The sequence below is a fragment of the Sciurus vulgaris genome, assembly GCF_902686455.1.
Source record: "Sciurus vulgaris genome assembly, chromosome: 10".
NCBI lineage: Eukaryota > Metazoa > Chordata > Mammalia > Rodentia > Sciuridae > Sciurus > Sciurus vulgaris.
This window is the reverse complement of record NC_136470.1, coordinates 92,930,534-92,950,577: the sequence shown is the minus strand read 5'-3', so window position 1 is coordinate 92,950,577 and position 20,044 is coordinate 92,930,534. Positions and strand designations below refer to the sequence as shown.

At 35.6% G+C, this 20,044-nt stretch overlaps 1 long non-coding RNA gene across 1 annotated transcript in view; it reads right to left on the bottom strand.

The window, feature by feature from the left end:
• Positions 1–4,110: 4,110 nt before the first annotated feature.
• The window catches only part of LOC306637942, a 200,229-nt gene continuing 184,295 nt past the window's right edge, over positions 4,111–20,044 (bottom strand). The window contains exons 2-3 of the long non-coding RNA XR_013757322.1: positions 11,485–11,572; positions 4,111–4,431 (exon numbers count right to left, since the gene is read on the bottom strand). This is a non-coding gene — a long non-coding RNA (uncharacterized lncRNA). The remainder of the gene's footprint in view (positions 4,432–11,484; positions 11,573–20,044) is intronic.

Below are 20,044 nucleotides of genomic sequence, written 5' to 3'. Positions count from 1 at the left end.
TCTCACCTCAATTAGAATGGTGATTATCAACAACACAAGCAACAATAGATGTTGCGAGGATGTGGGGAAAAGTTACACTCATACATTGCAGGTGGGGTTGCAAATTAGTGCAGCCACTCTGGAAAGCAGTATGGAGATTCTTCAGAAAGCTTGGAATAGAACCACCATTTGACCCAGCTATCCCACTCCTTGGCCTATACCCAAAGGACTTAAAATCAGCATACTACAGAGATACAGCCACATCAATGTTCATTGCTGCTCAATTCACCATAGCCAGATTGTGGAACCAACCTACATGTCCTTCAATTCATGAATGGATAATAAAAACTGTGGCATATATATACAATGGAATATTACTCCCCCATGAAGAATGATAAAATTATGGCATTTGCAGGGAAATGGATGAAATTGGAGAATATCATGCTAAGTGAGATAAGCCAATCTCAAAAAACTAAAGGATGAATGATCTTGCTGATAAGCGGATGAGGACATATAATGGGGGGTGGGAGGGGTTAGCTTTAGGGTTAGGGTTAGGTTTAGGTTAGAGTTAAGGAGGGTGGTAAGAATGGAGGAAGGAAGGACTGAATAGAGGGAAAAGAGGGGTGGGAGGGGTGGGGGGAAGGGAAAAAATAACAGAATGAATCAAACAACATTACCCTATGTAAATTTATGAATACACAAATGGTATGCCTTGACTCCATGTACAAATAGAGAAACAAACAAAAAAAAAGAAAGAAAAAGAAAAGTATATACTGCATCAATAAATATATTTACATATATTCCAAAAGATCCTAGTTGAAAATCTAGTGCTTTAAATGCTTTCCTTATGTCTGGATTCTAGGACTTTTCATCTCCCCAATGTCTACTTTGGGATATGTTGACTTTAGCATCCAAATTGATTAAAATGCAGTGATAGCAACAGAGAAGGAACCTGGAATCGTGGAAGAAGCCTGATCCTTAGGACCAGAAATAATTTGGTAGACACTAACAAGAGCTCAATAGATGGCAAATCTTATTTTATTTGAAACAGCAGAGCATACAGTAATTTATCTAGGAATATGTGAAATACTTGATGTTCTACTCCTATAACAGAGCATAATATGCTATTTCAGGACGTTTAATAACATAGTCTTGCCATTATTGTGCCAGACATCCAGGACAAACAGAAACTTCAAGAATTGGAATCCTGTATGTGAAAGGCAGGAAGAATTGTAGTCATGTTCCAACAGAAAATGTGTTGGGAAAGAGTAATTTCCAAGAACAGTATTTTGAGGGAGAAGATGGGAAAACACATGAATATGAACATCACCAAAGGGTAAAAGCAGATGCCAAATGAGAAAATAGCACCCACATCAGCTTCTATATCATACTTTGGCACAAGTCTTGTCTGGATTTAAGTGAACCAATGTGCTGTAGGCTCAAAGGGTACCTTACCTTGGAAGCCATAAACTTTGATAGCTGTTTGCATCAGAGAGAAAACTGTCACAGCAATCTGACACTGGCATGCCCTCAGAAGAATAAACAGATGCTATAGTTGTGAGAAGTAAAGAAGATATGTGACTCTTTTTATGAACAGACAGCTCCTGGTTGGCATCTTTCAGAGCAAGGTAGAGGAAATTTTCATATTCAATCTTTAGGATACCTAAAGGTTACATATATTGATGATAGCACATGTATATTCTTTTTTTATTGAACTTTAAGACTCTTAATTATGTTACAGAGCTCTTTCCAAAAAGACATGTGACTGGACAAGGACTATCTTTATTTTTTCATTCTAATATAATTAAAATATGCCCATTAAGTCCAGTAGTTTAGAAATGTTGTGTTTATCATCCCATGAGATACACTGCCTATCACTGTAGTTCAACAATATCTTTCTTAGTAACTGTCCTCATTATTATCTATTTCCAAGTGGTGCATGCTGCAATTACAATTGTTCCTTTAAGAGGAGCCTGTCTGCATGAACAAGATACAGATACATACAATCTCATGTATTTTAACACCAAATGATCAGATCAATTTATAACAATAGTTGCAAAAATGCAATGTCACAATTCCTTCTCAATATGTGGAGATAAGGTGTTATAATTCCAACACATGCTTGTAAGTCTGTGGAAAATGAATTCACTGGCACAATAAAATGCAGTGTGCTACAGTTTTCATGATAGAGAATATTTTTCACCTTTAGCTAAAAGCACTAACTCTTTGAATACTAATTTTGCAGTGCCAGGTATATGTTGATTAATTCAAAAAATCTCCAGGGTCCTTTGTGCATCTAGTGAAAACCTTGTCTCTATTTGTACTGGATTTATTAAAACCATATATCTGCTGAACTTTAGGACCAATTTTTTAACCATTGATTACAGATTTGATTATTTTTGCAAAAAATTGCAATTACAATGTTGCATGACTGATTCTTTTGAATACATCAAATCCTCGCACACCACACAAAAAAACACATAATGCAATGATTACAAATTGTATTATTAAGTACATGTTTAAACTTATCCTAAAATTTCAACATTGTGGGTTTAACCCATTTCTTCACTTTGTTTTTGTATCTTCCTAAGATCAAAGCTGTATTACTATAATACCTGCTAAGTATTTGTACCTATTTTGATAACCTAGATTTGTTTTAGTCTTACTGTAACAGTCAAGCACATAGGTTCTTAGCAGTTGGTTTACTGTTTAAGCTAAAGAACTTAATTTTTTCTCTCAATTTGATTCAACACCAAACCTTAAAAAGCTATATCTTTCACACAAATTTTACTTTTATGCAACTTTATGAATTTTCCTTAAAAATATTAAAAATTTTTATTGTTAAAATTTCCAAACTTATAAAAATATAACAAAGTATAACAAACTTTCTTATAACCTCGCCTACTTTCAACATCTATTAAAATTTTGCCATATTTATTTGTTTCTCCTTCTTTGTTTCTTGAATATTTTAAAGCAAGCTCAATATCACATCATTTCATCCTTAACTACTTCAATATGCATCTAAAAAAGGGACTATATAACCCCAATGCCATTATTATAGCTAACAAAATCATTAATTCTTTGATATGATCGATTCCCAGCCATGTTCACATCATCAGTACCATTAGTTTATTTTATTTACTTTATTTGAATGAACATCAAAACAAACGTACTCATTGTATGTGTTGGTTTTTAAGCTATTTTTAATTCTCTCTAGATCTAGCAGATTCTCTCTCTCTCTCTTTTTTTTTTTCTCCCCCATTTGGCATGTTGAAGAAGTCAGTCAGTTGCTCTCTAGAACATTCAAAAATGTATGTGATTGCTTCCTTATGGTATCAGGAAATGGACTTGTTCCCACTCTTAAGGTATTTCTTGTTGACTGGAAATTAGCACTAAGAGCCTGAATTGATTCAAGTTCAATATTTGGGGGAAGAAGCTTGAGAGTACTTCAGAGGAGGTACCACTCCTTAACTGTTTAACAATGGATCACTTTCGAAGTCATATTTGATTACCACACTTTTAATGGTGCTGAGATTAGTCAGTGGTTTCAGGGATTTTTCCAGCTTGCTTCCCTTTATTGTAAAGTTCTCCATTAATATTTAATCTAATGACTCTAGCATTTATTAATGACCATGAATTAAACAACTTATTTCACTAGTTTTTGAAAAATGGTGATTCTGTAATTCTCTTATCCCTTTGCATAAACTAGCTGGAAACCTTCTGAATCCCTCTGTAAAGTAGTCCTATATAGTTACTCTGAAAGATTTGTAAAGGAAGGCAGGATAAATGCTCAATTAATTTTTTAATTGCCAATATTTAAAGTAAAGAGCCGATGTCCTAGCAATGTCCAACATGTTCCAATGAGCTTGGTATGTTTTTTCTCTCTCCTCTTCGGTCCTCTTCCTCTTCCTCTTCCTTAAGTACCATTAAAGACAGTTTTAAAATGTTCAATATATTTTAATTAATTACAGTCCTAAAGTTGACCAAAAGTAATCTCTCATCAGGATGATTTCCATTTTCTTTTGACTTGACTTCTTTAGACTTTGATTTTTCCTTACTTCTGGCACAGGGAAATATCACAAGTTCATATTGAATACTTCCTACCCCAGACGTGGAATCAGCCCTTTCCCCACAAGGAGCTCTGGTTTCTTTCAGGAGGGCATTTTAAGATGACAGTCTGGAATTCTTCATGCTCAATGCTGCTGGATCGTCATGTTTTCATTCCTTTTCAGAGAACAGAATCGAAAAATCTCTATTTTTTTCTAAGAGGATGTTTTAGTCAGTTTTGTGTCACTATGACCAAAATACCCTACAGGAACAAAGAGGAAGAATAGTCTATTTGGGGCTCAGTTTCAGAGGTCTCAGTCTAGAGGACTGACTCCTTAGCTCTGGGTCCAGTCCAAGGTGAAGCAGCACATCATGGCAGACTGGCATGAAGGAGGAAACCATGCTCTGTTCTCAGTGACCAGCAGACAGGGAAGTGGAAGGGAAAAGGAGAGAGAAGTCATGGGCAATATGAACACTTCTGGGGCACACCTCTAGTAACTCACCTCCTGCAGCCACATCCCATCTGCCTACAGTTCCCACCCAGTCAGTTCACTCAAACTAGGATGGACTGATTAGATTACAGCTCTCATAATCCAATCATTTACCTCTGAGTATTCCTGCATTAACAGGAGTTTTGGGGGAACATCTCGTATCTAAACCATGACAGAGGAGAAAAAAAGTAGCGTGAGTTCTGCCTAGTACTACCAATTTACGTTTAAAGTCACAAGGTTTTTACTTATTATTTTTGGTTCTCTTTCTCTCTCTGGAAACACTGATTGCTTATAATGTTAACATATTTATTTATTTGCTTTTTCCTATGTTCACGAGAACACAATGGCTATTATTATTAATAATAAAAGTTATTATTATTATTATTAATAATAAAATTAATAATAAAAATATTAACTCTAGGTTAAGATGTCCTAGTATTTCCAGATCTATAGTTTAAATGCTGCGTTCTGAGGTTAATTGCAACAATTATTTTCTCTGTATGATTGTTACATGATGTGCTTTTAAATTCTAGCAAGATTTACCATGATTCACTGTCTGTCCTAAAATATCAACCTCTGTTGTTAATGTTATTGAATTTTTGTATAGTTATTATTAGGGTCATCTAGAGGTCATCTCCCAGGCAATGGGGACTGACTGTCTGCTATGAGCTCTTTTCTTTAACTTGTTTGGCTAGTTTATCATCCTGAACACACTGTCAATCTTTTTTTTTTTTTTATTGTAAACAAATGGGATACATGTTGTTTCTCTGTTTGTACATGGAGTAAAGGCATACCATTTGTGCACACTGTCAATCTTCCTCCTTGGTTATTATGTGAAGCCAATGATGCTGAGTTACAGCTCGATTTTCTTTCTGACCTGTTATAATTTGTGACACTATAATACTTTATAAATACAATAAAGTATATAAAACATGGGTGTTAACAATAGAAGAGTTAATAGAATAGGATATATTTAATTTTATGGATTGCCCAAACAGGGAAATGTTAAAATATTTGAATGTGTTACTTCTATTAATGTGTTTAAAAAGTATATATGTTCTTCCCAGCACTGACTAGTTCTTGGTGTAATTGCTGATTTTACCAAGACTGTACTCAGAGTTCTGTGTGTTTGGTTGGAAATAAATAAATCTATGTACATACGTTTATGCATATATGTGTGCATATGTGTATATATATATATGTATGTACATATACACATATGTATACACTCTGGATATACACATATGTACACACATATGTTCTTCCTAAAGGGTACATTAAACAGAAGTATCACATTCAAACATATTATTTCTCTGTTTAGGCCATCAGTAAAATTAAACATGTCCTATTCTGTTCACTCTTCTTTTACTGTTAACACCCATATTTTATATATGTTACAGTATTACGAAATCACAGCTTTGTACAAGCTTTCATATTTTATTTAACCACATTTATCATCATTATTATTTTAGTGCTTAAATTATCACAACTTTGTCTCTTTAGCAGTGCCCCAATATCTTTTTAAATGCCCCTGTTCTCTGCCAAAAATTTTTTTTCAGAAAACTATCTGAATTGTTCTTCCTTCAAGACCTGAAATCAAGCTGTCCTCCAGAGTCTCAGCTCCTTTTCGAGGATAATGATATTTATATCAGATATAGTCCCTGCCCCACCCTTGCCCCTCACCTCACCCTTTTCAGTTCTCACTGGCATTGCTAATGTCTGCTTCTCTTTACTGAGGTCTTTTTCTAGTGGCTGGGTTACACTTCCTCATTGGCAGGCAGGAAGATCTGGGGAACAGATGCTCCCAGAAGCAGCTCTCAACAGTGACGACCTATGGAAGTTTATAGATATAGATATCCAACTCCCTCACTGCAGGTGGGATAATGGTGAGGTGCACATTTCACACTGAATCCCAGGACTCCTCGTCACTGGCATTGGTAACCCGCAAATAATCAACCTCCTATCAGTCCCTCCCCTTCATTTCATTTTTCCACTCTCCTCTTTCTACTTTAATCCCTCCTTGTCTCAGTGTGTGCTTCCGGAGCAACCTAGATTATATAGCAGAGGTCAAAACCTGGGCACTAGAAATCCTGCTGCCACAGTGCGACAGAGCGAGAGCAGATGCTTGTCCTTTGCACTGATGAACACTGATTTTATTTTCCAGTTTAAACTTTCACCTACCTTTCTCATCGGATGTGGTTTCACTGACAAGACTTTCTTCTACTTTGATGAAGGGTGGTTGATACCCAATGAGGACAACGTGATGAAAATGACAGTGATAATATCTTTGATTAAAAGACTGAAGTTTTTCAAAAAATTTATCTCAGCTCGACTAGCATATGTTAGACACTTATGTGTCAAGCACTGGGCTAAGCTACAAGCAAAAAGTAAAAAAAGCTGACAGTAAACAAATCAGACATTTTCCTGTCAGAAAGTTGGAGAATTAAAAAGGTCATGTTTTGACATTCATAACCTACAAAGTTCACGTTTTCACACAGGGATGGTTTTGGGGTATCTAAAAGAAATGGTGTTTATTTAGGAGAAAGAAATGCAAGTTTGGGAGGCAATATTCAGTGCTACATTGTTGTGGGGGACTTCCTTACTTTGCCTCAAATCTTTCAAAAATCCTCTTAGCCGTAGAAGAAACATTTTTATATTTAGATATGAAACTGAATTCACAATCCACAGCAACATATGACTTCCATTAGCATTTTTAAAACATTATGTCGAAAGTATTTTCTCTGCTTGAGAATTGTGTGATTATTTTTTAGAGACAGCTCAGAACCTAGTTTTGGATGGAGACTGTACTAAACTAAGTGATGTACAGGGTAATTGTAAATTAAAAAATGAGGTATTTTAGAAATATATTTATGATGATTAATTATAAAGAGGAAAGCCCACATTTCTTTTTGCTTGCTTGCAATCCATATGGGAATACATGATCATACACAATTCCCTAAAGAACATATTAAGAATGAAATGTCTGTACAGAAGAGGGTTCTTGTTTCTCTATCCTACTCTTATAACATTGAACTGTTTTCAATTTTACAATCAATCCTTCTAATCATTAGAATCTTCTACAGTGTTTACTTTTCAAAGAAACATGGCCTATTGTAGAACACCTGTTGATTCCTTCCTACTTTCTATTCTTAAGAGATACCTCTCTTCTTAACAGATTCCCCTATCATTTCAGTACTGTAAGAAATAATGCACACTAGAAATATCACTTATCCTTCCTGTCTCATAATGACCTATTTGACTGACTTCTCCGGCAAGTTCACTTGCCAATGCATGGACTGATTCCAGCAGAAAATGTAGTGTATCCTTGTGATTTCATGCTGCTTATCAGCCTTAAAAAGTGGTGAGCTCTTGTTGTTATCATTTCTCACAGTGATATCCTTGGGCCTCTACCTAGTATTCTGGTAAACACATGTGTTTGATATATATTCAGTACAAAAATGCAGAAATGAGGAAGATCTTAATCAAGATATGATCATATTTTTATTTATTATTTTCCTTTTCATTACTTCCTCTATCCTTCTTCCAATTCCAGTTGGAATAGCCCTCTTCCCATTCTAAGTCAAGTTTAGAAAGTCTAAAGATCAATTCAGTGAGGAAGACATGGGGATTTGTTATAAGAAAAGAAAAATTCAAAATTTTATTCCAAATATGAAACTGGTTTTGAAGTTCTGATTATTCAATACTCTTCCTAATATCATATTAAAGAGAAACTTAGCCTGAGACCTAGTTCTTGTGCAAACTAGAATGGACATAACAGGTGACTCCATGAACCTGTTGAACGTAACAAGAAATCTAGAACTTCAGGAACTGTTAGCAGATTGTACAGATGGCCACTTCTTCATCCTGAACTCCTGGCAGACACTGTCAATCCCTCTCACCTGAATTTAGATTCTGTGCAGTGCTCCCAGCAGCTCTGTCACTAGGACAATGTTGGCTGGCGATGACATCCCTATGTGCACTATAAACGGTTTACAAAATAAATTTTGGTCCCCCCTCCAGTTTTAGAAGGTTTAATTGAGTTATAATTGATATGCAAAGGACTGTATGTATTAATATATACAATTTGATAACTTTAGACACCTGCAAATATCCATGGTACATCACCACAATCAAGGTAATAGGCATATCCAATATGTTCCAAAGTTGTCTTGTGCTCTTTTGTATTGTGGACCACACTATATTGCACTATATTGTAGAGCAGAACTTTACAATTATTAATCTAGGATAATTGAAACTTCATATTCATTGAGTAACTCCGCATTTCCCCTGCCACCCAACCCCTGGAAACCACCATTATATTCTCTGAGACTATTAGTAGAATTATCATAGACGCCTCACTGAAGTGGAATCATGCAAAACTAGTTTATTTCACCTAGCATCATATCCTCCAGGTTCACCCTCTTTTTAAAAGACTGAATAATCTTCCACTCTATGTGTACACTACATTTCCTTCATTCATTTATTAATGAACACTTGGGTTGCTGCTATGTCTTGGCTATTGTGAATAATACTGCAATGAACATGGAGTGTAGATATTTCTTGAGATCCTGATTTCAGTTCTTTCAGCTATTTATCTAGAAGTAGGATTGCTGGTTCATATGGAAGTTCTACTTTTAATTCATGAAGGATGTTTATATTGTTTTCCATAACTGTTAGAGTACCTCTTTACATCCCTACCAACAGATGACAAGGGTTCTAATTTCTTCACACCCTAACCAACAATTATTTTTTCAGTGGTACTGGTGATTTAACCCAGGGTCTCATGCATGTAACAGTGTTATACCACTGAGCTACATTTTCCCCAACCCTTTTTATTTTATTTTTGAGCTAGAGTTTCCCTAAGTTGCCCAGGATGGCCTTAAACTTGCAATCTTCCTGTGTCAGTTTCCTGAGTAGCTAGGATTACAGGTATGAGCTGCTGTCCCTGCTTACCTTCCTTCCTTCCTCTCTCCTTCCCTCCCTCCTTCCTTCCTCTCCTTCCTCTCCTTCTTTCTTTCTTTCTCTCTTTCTCTCCTTCTTTCCCTTTCTTTCTTTCTTTCTTTCTTTCTTTCTTTCTTTCTTTCTCTTTCTTTCTTTCTTTCTTTCTTTCTTTCTTTCTTTCTTTCTTTCTTTCTTTCTTTCTTTCTTTCTTTCTTTCTTTCTTTCTTTCTTTCTTTCTTTCTTTTTCTTTCTTCCTTTTCCCCCTCCTCCTCTTCCTTCCTCTTCTCCTTCTCCTTGTTTGTTTGATAATGGTCATCCTGAAAGGTGTGGAATGATATCTCATAGTCATTTTTATTTCACCTCCTTAATACTCAATGATGAACATATTTTCACATACTTACTGATGATGACTTGTATGTCTTTGGAGAACTATTGTTCAAGTCCTTTGCCCTGTTTTGCATCAGGTGTGTGTGTTGGCTACTGACTTGTGGGAGTTCCTCACACATTTTTAAAATTAACCTTTATCAGCTATATAAATTTCTCCTTTTTAGTTCTCATCCATAGCATACCTCAACCAGAAAAATATGAGCAATGGAAGAATTATAAAAGAAGTTCATCTTCTCTCTGGGTTTAAAAATTGTGGAATTACTGCAGATGGTGCATAAAAGTCTTCCGTTTCTTCTGTGTTGGAATGTTTACAAATAAAAAGAACCCAATACCAAATCAGTAATAGCAATAAATCAACTATTAGAAAGTGCATGTCATGGGTAAATTAATTTTCCCAACAATCCATGTAATGACCATCAATAATGTTATCCCAAGCCAAGTTTAAATCTCCAAGCACTGTAGATCATCCTGGGCAGAGCTAAAGTGATGTTCCCATTTATTTTTCTTCTCAGGTTTCTATGGAAACACCTTTTGAGGTTGCCTTTGCCAGAAGAGAATATTTTGTTTTATTTTTAAACGAAATGATAACAAATTCTACTTATCTATGCAAAGCAAAAATGTTTGATAAATTTCTGAACCAGGCTAAAATGTGGTTTCATCATTTATTTGTCTCCAAAGAAAGCCAAAATCATTAGAGACAACATTCCTAAGGGCTCGCATGTGTGTATTTGGGAAGAAAATTATTCCTCATCCTTCAGTAAAGGGCATAGATTATTTATTTTGTTACACTTAGGAAGCTACTCTACATTTTCATGCAAAATCTCAGGCTATATACATTTTAAGGCCTGTCAAATTTCACAAACCCTGATTAAATTTTCAAATCAACTGCTTTATTTTTAATGGTTTCTATTTATTCTTAACATGGAATGTGTGGATTTTTTAACCCATAAAATACACATACACTCATTTATTTCAGCTATAAAAATAAGGTCTTCTAGAAGTATAACCTGAGCATCTGTATAAAGTAGGTTAACTTCCCAAGAACATAGCACATTTGGAATAAAGTATTTATATTCATTCAAACTTTAACTTCCTAGAATTTCATCTCTTATCTATAATTCATTTTTAAGTTTCAATCCCATTCAGTGTCAGCTTTGGCCTGTTCTTCACAAGATCTTCGTTGGTCAGTCTACAAGGAGCATATTTCAACCCTTATGACCATTTCAATTGCCCTTTATTTAAGGTCTACTTACTAGACCTATATACAATATCTCAGATGCAAATGGACCATTGCTCTATCCAAGAGTTAGGGCAACTTCAATTAGAAAAATGATGTGTATGGTCAGATACCTATAACCTCATCTACGTTATCAATGCTTAAAATTGATAATGTCAATTAACTGATAACATGAGTAGGAACTGATTAAAATAGTAGCAAGGGGGAATAGTTCAATATGTATATGATGGTTGCCTCTTAAGCAGGACCAGAAGAACAAGGTTGAGCAGGAAATGCTATTATTGTAAAGTTTTGATACTATCCCATTTTTTTAAACTAAGATATGTGTTGCTCAATGATGAGGATACATTCTAAGAGATGCATTGTTAGCCAATTTTGTCACTGCATGAGCATTGTACTTACACACACCCAGGTTTGTAGGTCCATTACTCGACTTGGCCTCTTGCTGCAATCAAGGGATGTGCTAAACATGAGATGGATGAGGTTGCTCCTGCATAGCACATTTTATAGAAACAGGTTTTTTTAGTAAGAGTACACTTTAAAATAATGAGTAAAAGTGTAGAAAATGCATAAACCATTAACATAGAAGGCACAATAGGACATTCATTTGCTATATTTCTGTGCACACAAACATGTTAGAGTTTGTGTCAAATCAATTGAATTATTTATTCAATTCATAAATAATAGTTACATGCAAAATGGACATTTATATTGTCCCCTTCCTTTCAGTTACTTTTCATCTCTTAATATTAAGCTATTTAATTAGACAACTTTTCTCAAGAAGAAACTTCAATATATCCTTTTCTGTGAAAACTATTGACCTATCTCTCTGGATTTTTGGCCCATCTCTCCATCCATATGCAAACCTTTTCTGTACACCTTTCAATCCTATAGTAATTCATTTTCCCTAAATTCATTTGCCTGCCCAAAGAATGCCATGAATGAGGCACAATTTCTCTTAAATATATTAAATACCTGTGTTTTTCCAATTGCCTGTGTTTATTTACATGCTTTTAAGCATATCCTACCATCTTGTTCCATGAGGCACACCTGTGTTTCTTTCAACAGTTTTGATCAGTAAGAGTGCTCTGTAGAAATGACCAGCCTTGCTCTCATTTGCCTTTCTCATGTTATGCTGCACCAGTTTGCTTTCTTTGCAGGCAGGTCTGGTCTGGCCCACTTCTATGATACCTTCTCAAAGCCTCTGGACTTGGGAGCACTGACCTCCAGCTACTGTGACAGTATACTGAGGGCTGCTCCTCTGGATAACATACACTGTCACCCTCCATTGTATCCTCAGAGTAGGTAGCAATAAAGAATCAAAAGGCATTAACCTCAGCCTCCATGTGCTATATAGCACATTGTCCAGAAGTTGTTTCTAATTCCTTCTTTTCATAAAATTTAAAGACAGCCTGACACCAGGCAGAACAAACCACTTCACCTTTGTCCTCACAGCTAAAAATACAGCTTCCAATGTAGGTTGAAAATGGAGAAAGTGGGTTTTCTTTCACCTGGAATCATTGACCTTTTTAAAACATAATAACTAGTTCTAAAAGTTTATAGGCGTGAACATGTGTCAGAGGGTTGAAAACCTTTATGAAATAACTTTTTTTTTATTATGGAAACATCAGTCTGATATCTTACAATGGATATAAAAAGTCAAACTTACCAAATAAATTAAGTATTGTTTTAAAATACAAAAGGCTTTCATTATTTGAAAATCTTTAAAGTTGTTTTAGAAAACTGGTTTTCCATGAATTTAAGATTTTCCTCTCCATAGGTCATTGACCACTTTGACAAAGAGGATAATAGAGAAGTTTAGATCTACTTTGCTGAGAAGCATTGCTAATTGAAGTCATTAAGAGACAAGTCCAGTCGCCAATATAAAATCACACAAATTTTAGATAAACACAAATTATTGTATAAAGCAGAGGGCCCAGATTTGTTTAAAAGCTCAGAAGAACAAAACATTTTTTTTCTCTTTATCTTTTTGGGTTTTTTTTGTTGTTGTTGTTGTTTATTGTGACATTTAAAATTTCAGGAATATCATATAAAAATCTGGACTTCGAGATTTTTCCTCAGAAAAACCAGAAGATCTGGCAACTCACATTTTCACTGCAACAAACAGTTGGAATTAAATAACTGAGTTCTCTTGTGGGTACAGCATAAACACCCTGGTTCTCTAGAGGCCTTTCATACACTATGTGAGCTCCAGCTAAATTACCTGCTTAATGTTCACAGGCATTGATTTGATATTGTGAACACTAGGGCCGTAGACTAGTTATGTTCCTCTTAAAGTGATGATCTTAACAGTTTCAGAAGGTTTTCATTATTACAAGGAATCCTATTAATGGCTAATTACCTTTCATCAATTAATAGTAATTTTGTAATTAAACTAATTATGGTCAGAAATGGAAACTTTATGTGAGGTACAAATACACAATATAATAATTTTTGTGTAACTTGGTTGAAAACTGAAACTTGCCAGTTTTTCCTTGTTTTACTACTAGTTTGATGCATTGTATGTTAGTCTCTTAAAGCTTCCCTAAAAAAAAAATTAACATAAACTAGGTGGCTTACATTTTTTTAAAAGAATTGTTTTTCACAGTTCTGAAGTCATGGAGCCAGCGGGCCACACTCTCTGAAGACTCTATGAGGGAGTTGTTCCTTGTCCCCTCCAGCTTCTGGGAGTTCCCTGGTGTTCCGTGAGTTGTGGCAGCACATTCTCAGGTCTTCCTTCATCTCCCCATGCCTGCATTTTAATGTTCTGTCCCTCTTACAGACATGAGACATTTGATTTAGGACCCACTCTACAGCATTTTTTCTTGAGATCCTCAACTCGATTACATTGGCAAAGACCCTATTTCCAAAAAATCACGTTCACAGATATGGGAAGAGAGGGGAAAGGGTTAGAAATTGGACTAAACTTTTTCAAGGGATATACTTCGACTTTTTCAAGGGATATACGGATCTTTCGCAGATTTAACTAACTGTCGTCCATTTTGTTTTAAATATTTAAGCTTCAATCACTTTCCAATTTAAATGAATATGTTTAATAAAATCAGGCTATAAATGTGAAGTTTTTCTTTTTATTCCAAAACTGGAATCTTGACTGAATTTTAATTAGACACATCTAATAAGCAAGTTCTAAGCCACAGACTAAACTGAGATAAAGGAGGTCTTACAATTTAATTCACAAACCTTTAATTCAGAGTAGCGATCATTTTCCTCCCTTTCACCAGAGTTTGTCAAGAAGAGATTTGGCTCCCTGCAATGGTATGCTGGCAGATTAATGCACATTTGATCTTGTAAGAGTTACTATAAAGTATTCAAGAATTTTGAAGGTCAGTCGTAGCTTAAAATTGGCTTTGGTGAGGGTATTCACAGCACTAAATTTGGCAAATGCTTCAAATCAAAATTCCTCATCCCCTGAGAGTCAGTTAGTAAGCAATTACCAACATACCAGTGCCTGCCCATTATCAAATAGTCCACAGGTAACTTGGCAGTTTCAGAGAAAAGTTAATGATTTATTTAGTTTTTCTCACCTACATTCTATTAATGTGAAATGCAGGATTGATGGTAACTGTACCCAAAATATTACTTTTTACCAACATTATTTCCTTAAATGATGCTCACAGGGACAGCTGCAAACTATAAAAAGTAAATTATTCTCAGCTAATGAATTTTCAGGTCATTTGCATAAGACCTGAATTTTTTAATTGGTAATTTTTAAATTATCATAGTGTTACTTATCTACAAAAATAAATTAGTAACTCAATTTCAGAAAACATAAAAGTAACAATGGAAAGGGCAACAGAAATCTCTGCTCATCAAATATATAAACAGTATTCCAGTGCCAATGTGGAAACTGAATTTCTCAAACAATATTTGAGAAATATTCTGAGTGCAATGTTTTTTGCCTATGCAAAATGCAATATTTAAAAAGTAGACTATGTTGGAGAGATCTAGTCTGATCTACCCCTCTGTGTGCTATCTGCTATGAGGGTGTGAGACGTAGTAACGTGAAGGTAAAGGTCTCTTTTTCAAACAAATGGAATGAGTATGCAATAATGTTTTGGGCATGAAAATGATAAGCTAATCAGTTTAAGGAAATGTGACTAAAGCCACAGAGGCATCATTCACCCGCGCACTTCTCATGGGAAAAGTTCCGTTGTCACCGAGATGCTTGTTAAACTAGTTCTGACGTTACCACATATCACATTCAGAGAGAAAGCAGAAGGAGCTCTACAGAAAATTTCTTTATCAAATGGCACATAATGTCATTTAATATCAGTTACAAACAACATGAAGGGGCATATGCTATGACATGCTCATAAGAAAATGTACAGTGGGATCAGAACTGACATGTGAGCTGGTGTGGATTCAGAAAGGGCTATCGCTGGACAGACTGCAACCAGTGCCTGTGGTCATGATGCCTTCTGCACAGACATTGTCAGTCACCACTCTGCCTCCTCATCTCCACACAGTACTGAAGGAAAGGATCCAAATTGCAAATATGGCCTAACTAATGCACCAAACATTTATTGTTTCTGACAGGCACTTATTTGGGAGACTTGGGATATATCAGTGATAAAAAAGCAGACAAAATATCCCTCCTTGTTGTGGTATTACATGGTATGTGGAAAGAAGCACAATAAACCAAATAAATAAGTGAATTAGATGGTGGATACCTGGCAGCTTTTGCCCTACAGAAATGACAATTTCATACAATTCAACTTAATATTTTAGAAGATGATAAGTAGTGTGAAGATAAACAGGACAGCAGAGGGAGTTTGAGAATGGAAAAGGGCGAGGGAAAGGGTAGTGGACGAAGGGAAGCCTTCACTGGGATGACCTGGTCAGCGTGCTGTTCAGAGAAGTTGGCAGAGAGCTGAGTATATAGCTCAGTTGACAGACCACTGCCTAGCATGCATGAGGCTCTGAGTTCAATCCCAGCGCACCACACACACACACACACACACACACACACACACACAGAGACAAAACAGAAGTTGGCAGAGACCAAGACTACTTTCTCCACTCAAGAATGATGTTTGTAAAGGAACAGATGATCATAGGGTCTTTTGAAAAGATAGGCAAGAAAAAAATATTTCTTCCTAAATTAATAGTTCCAGAAAAGATGGTTTATTTGATCTGGTAAAGCTGTGCATCTCAAAGATATGTCTATTATCTTGAATAGACTGAATACATCACCTCATGACCAAAATGGCATATACAATGTTAGTATTGAGATTGGGGATGACAGAATTTCTTAAATAGACCGAGCAGCAAGATAAGTAACTTGACTGCCAAGATTTTGATGCTTTTCCAGTGCTTATCAGAGAAGAAATTGGACTTATTTTTAAGCCAAATCCAAATCCTGCAACAGAATATGGGTTATGCTTTCAAAGTTGATTACTATCTAAAGAGTGGGATAGAAAACGATTGGCCACATTTCTCAGTTGAAACTTTCAGGTTTGGTGTGTGTTAACTTAGCATCTTATAGAATGCTTAAAGTAGATTTGAGTGGAAAATTTCTTAATATGAATCCGTATGCAGTCTGAAAATCTGGAACTCTATGACAGAGCCAACAAACACTGCCATTTCTGAGAGTCTATAAGTATAATAAAAGAATTTCTAATTTTGCACAAGTAAAGACTAAGAAATGGAACTTACTGCAAATACAATATGACCTAGGGCTGCAACCTTCGAAGTACATATAGCATCCCAAGGAAGCACTGAAAACAGTATCCTCCTCCCACAGACATGATATGGAAAAGCATTACAGTGCCTGCTTTGCACCATCTTCACCTTGTGCCTTGTGAGGAAGACACTGCCTTGGTATGCCCCCAGGGCAGAGGCACTGAAGTTTGAGTGTAAGTCCCAGTTCTGCCATTTAACTACCTGCATGACATTCGGCAAGTGACTTAACCTAACATGCCTCAATTTTCATCTGGGAACATCCATAACAACACCAACTTCATAGCATCTAAGGGACCATCACATGGGTTAATATATTTAAAGAATTTAGAATAGTTCCTAATATAAAATAAGGATTGAACAAGTAATAAGATTGTTGAAATGACTTGATACATTTCAAGACGTAAAAACCAACAAAGTCTACATGTTACAGGTTGAAGTCTGTGTGTGTCATTCAGTCTGTCCATCAACTCACTCTAGAGGCTAATGCAATAAGTCAAGCCTAAAGAAATTGGTTTCAAAGGGAGACTTTGTCAAATAAAAATAAAACAAATTGCTTAAAAATAGCTTGTACTATGCCTTACATTCTCCACCTTACCCTCATGTACACGCCTGGATGGCTCCATAAGCAAACCACATCCTTGTCTCTTGAAAGACTTACAACCAGTAGACTTGTCAAGTTTCAGTTTAGACTGTTTTATTTTGTGCTCAGCTAGAACTTTAAAGCTTTTGGGAGTTCAAATAAGTTTTCCTTACAAGGCACTCTGGTCTGAAGGTCCCCCTCAAATTCATGTGTTGAAAAGTGATTGCCGATGTGAGAGAATTAAGAGGTGGGGGGTGACTAAGTCATGAAGGCAGAGCCTCCCAGGATGGGATTAGTGACTTTACAAATGGGTGGAGCAGGTCATTTTGCACCATCTTCCCCTTCTGACATGTGAGGAGGACACTGCATTGGGACCCTCCAGAGGATGCAGGATGAGACACTATCTGGGAAGCAAAGAAGAGCCTCCACCAGACAACAATCCTGCAGAGCCTTTACCCCAATTATCTTGGCTCCAGAACTAAGAGAAATACATTACCTGGTCTGTGGTATTTTGTTTTAGCAGCAAAATGGATTAAGACACAAGGTCAGCTATTCCATTAAAAGTTGGTATTACCTTCAGTTAGTTGTACATTCCTAAGATATTTGCTTTAATTAACAGAATTTTGGACATTGAACACAGTGATACATCAGATAGAGAATCAACCAATCTAAGCCTAAATTCTGCACAAGGGCCTTAAGTGGACTTGAACCAGTCACTGAAGCCCTTGGAGTTCCCTTTTCTATTTTGAGAAAACAATAACTTCGAAAAACAAGTGAAAATATTTCATATACTTAAAATGTCATATAGAGATTCAAGGACATAGCCAGTTTTGTGAGGTTTATATATTGGGGGCTTTCTGTAAGAATACCAAATTATGAATATAAAATTGGACACAGAAGGAGATATTAATTTAGAATGAGAAAATAAGTCACAACAAATTAAAAAATGTTGAGGGCTGGGGAGATAGCTCAGTCGGTAGAGTGCTTGCCTTGCAAGCACAAGGCCGTGAGTTCGATCCCCAGCACTGCAAAAAGAAAAAAAAAAAAAAAAAAGAACTTGGGAATTCAGCTCAGTGGTTAAATGGTTAAACTCCCCTGGGTTCAATTTCCAGTACAGGGGAAAAAAAAAAAAGTTGAGGTACCACCACAAGCATCATGAAATACAGCAATATAATATATTTATGCTTTTGACACAATATAATTACCCCAAACCCATGGTTTATATTAAATTTCATCTTGGTGTTGTATAGTCTGTGTATTTGAAAAAATGTATAATGGTGTATGCCCAGAATTATAGTATCATATAGATCAGTTTCATTTCCCTAAAAATCCTTTGTTCTCTACATATTCATCCCTGCTCCCACCTCCTGAACCTCTAGCAGCCACTGATCTTTATCTCATTTCCAGTTTTGCCTTTTCCCAAATGTTGTATCATTGGAAACATACACTATTGCCTTTTCAGACTGACTTCTTTCACTTATTAATAAGCATTTAAGAATCCTCCATGTTTTTTCATGTATATTCTTAGTGCTGAAAAATATTTGATGATCTGGAAGTACCACAGTTTATTTATCCCAGCAACCGAAGAACATCTTGTTTGCTTCCAAATTTTGGCAATCATGTATAAAACTGTTGTAAACATATCTGTGTGAATTATTGTATGGACATAAGTTTTAACACCTCGAATAGATAGCAAATACCATGGTTTTAGCTGTATAAGAAACTGCCAAACTCTCTTCCAAAATAGATGTATCATTTTGCATTCCCACCAGCATTGAATCAGAGTTCCTGTTGCTTGTCAACATTTGATATTGTCAGTGTTCTGATTTGGGCCATTCTGATAGATACAGTGGTACATGAACTGATGGTGAAGCGGTATTTTATTGTTTTAATTTGCATTTCCCTGATATAAAGCTTCTTTTCATATACCTATTAGCCATCTGTATATCTTCTTTGGCAAGGGGTCCATTAAGACCTTAGGCCCATTTCAAAATCAGATTGTTCATTTTCATATTGCTAGGTTTTGAGAGTTATTTATAAGATATATAACAGTCCCATATCATATATGCCTTTTGTGAATATTTTATCCTGTCTGTGCCATGTCTTCTCATTATTTTGACAGTATTTTCACAGAGCAGAAGTTTTTAATTTTAATGAAATCCATTTGATTAATTCTTTCATGAATCATGCCTTTGGAGCTTTATCTAAAAAGTCATTACATACTCAAAGTCATCTAGATTTTCTCCTATGTTATCTTCTAGGAGTTGTGTACTTTGCCATTTTCCATTGAGATCTATGATCCAACTTGAGTTAATTTTTGTGAAGGATGTAAAAACTGTGTCTGGATTCATTGTTTTGCATATGAATAGCCATTTGTTACAGTATCATTTCTTGAAAAGGATGTCTTTTTTCTCTATTGTAGATCTTTTGTTCCTTTATCAAAGATCACTTGATTATATTTATATGACTCTATTTCAGGGCTCTCTCTTTTGTTCCATTGACCTATTTGTCCATTATTTTGCCAAACACACTCCCTTGATTATTGTATGTTTTAGTAAATCCTAATGTTGAGTTTTTTCAGTTCTCCAAATTTATTCTTAGACTGGGACATTTTTCTGTAAACATCATCTTTAGAATTAGCTTGTTGATATTCACAAAATAATTGCTAAAATATTTTTT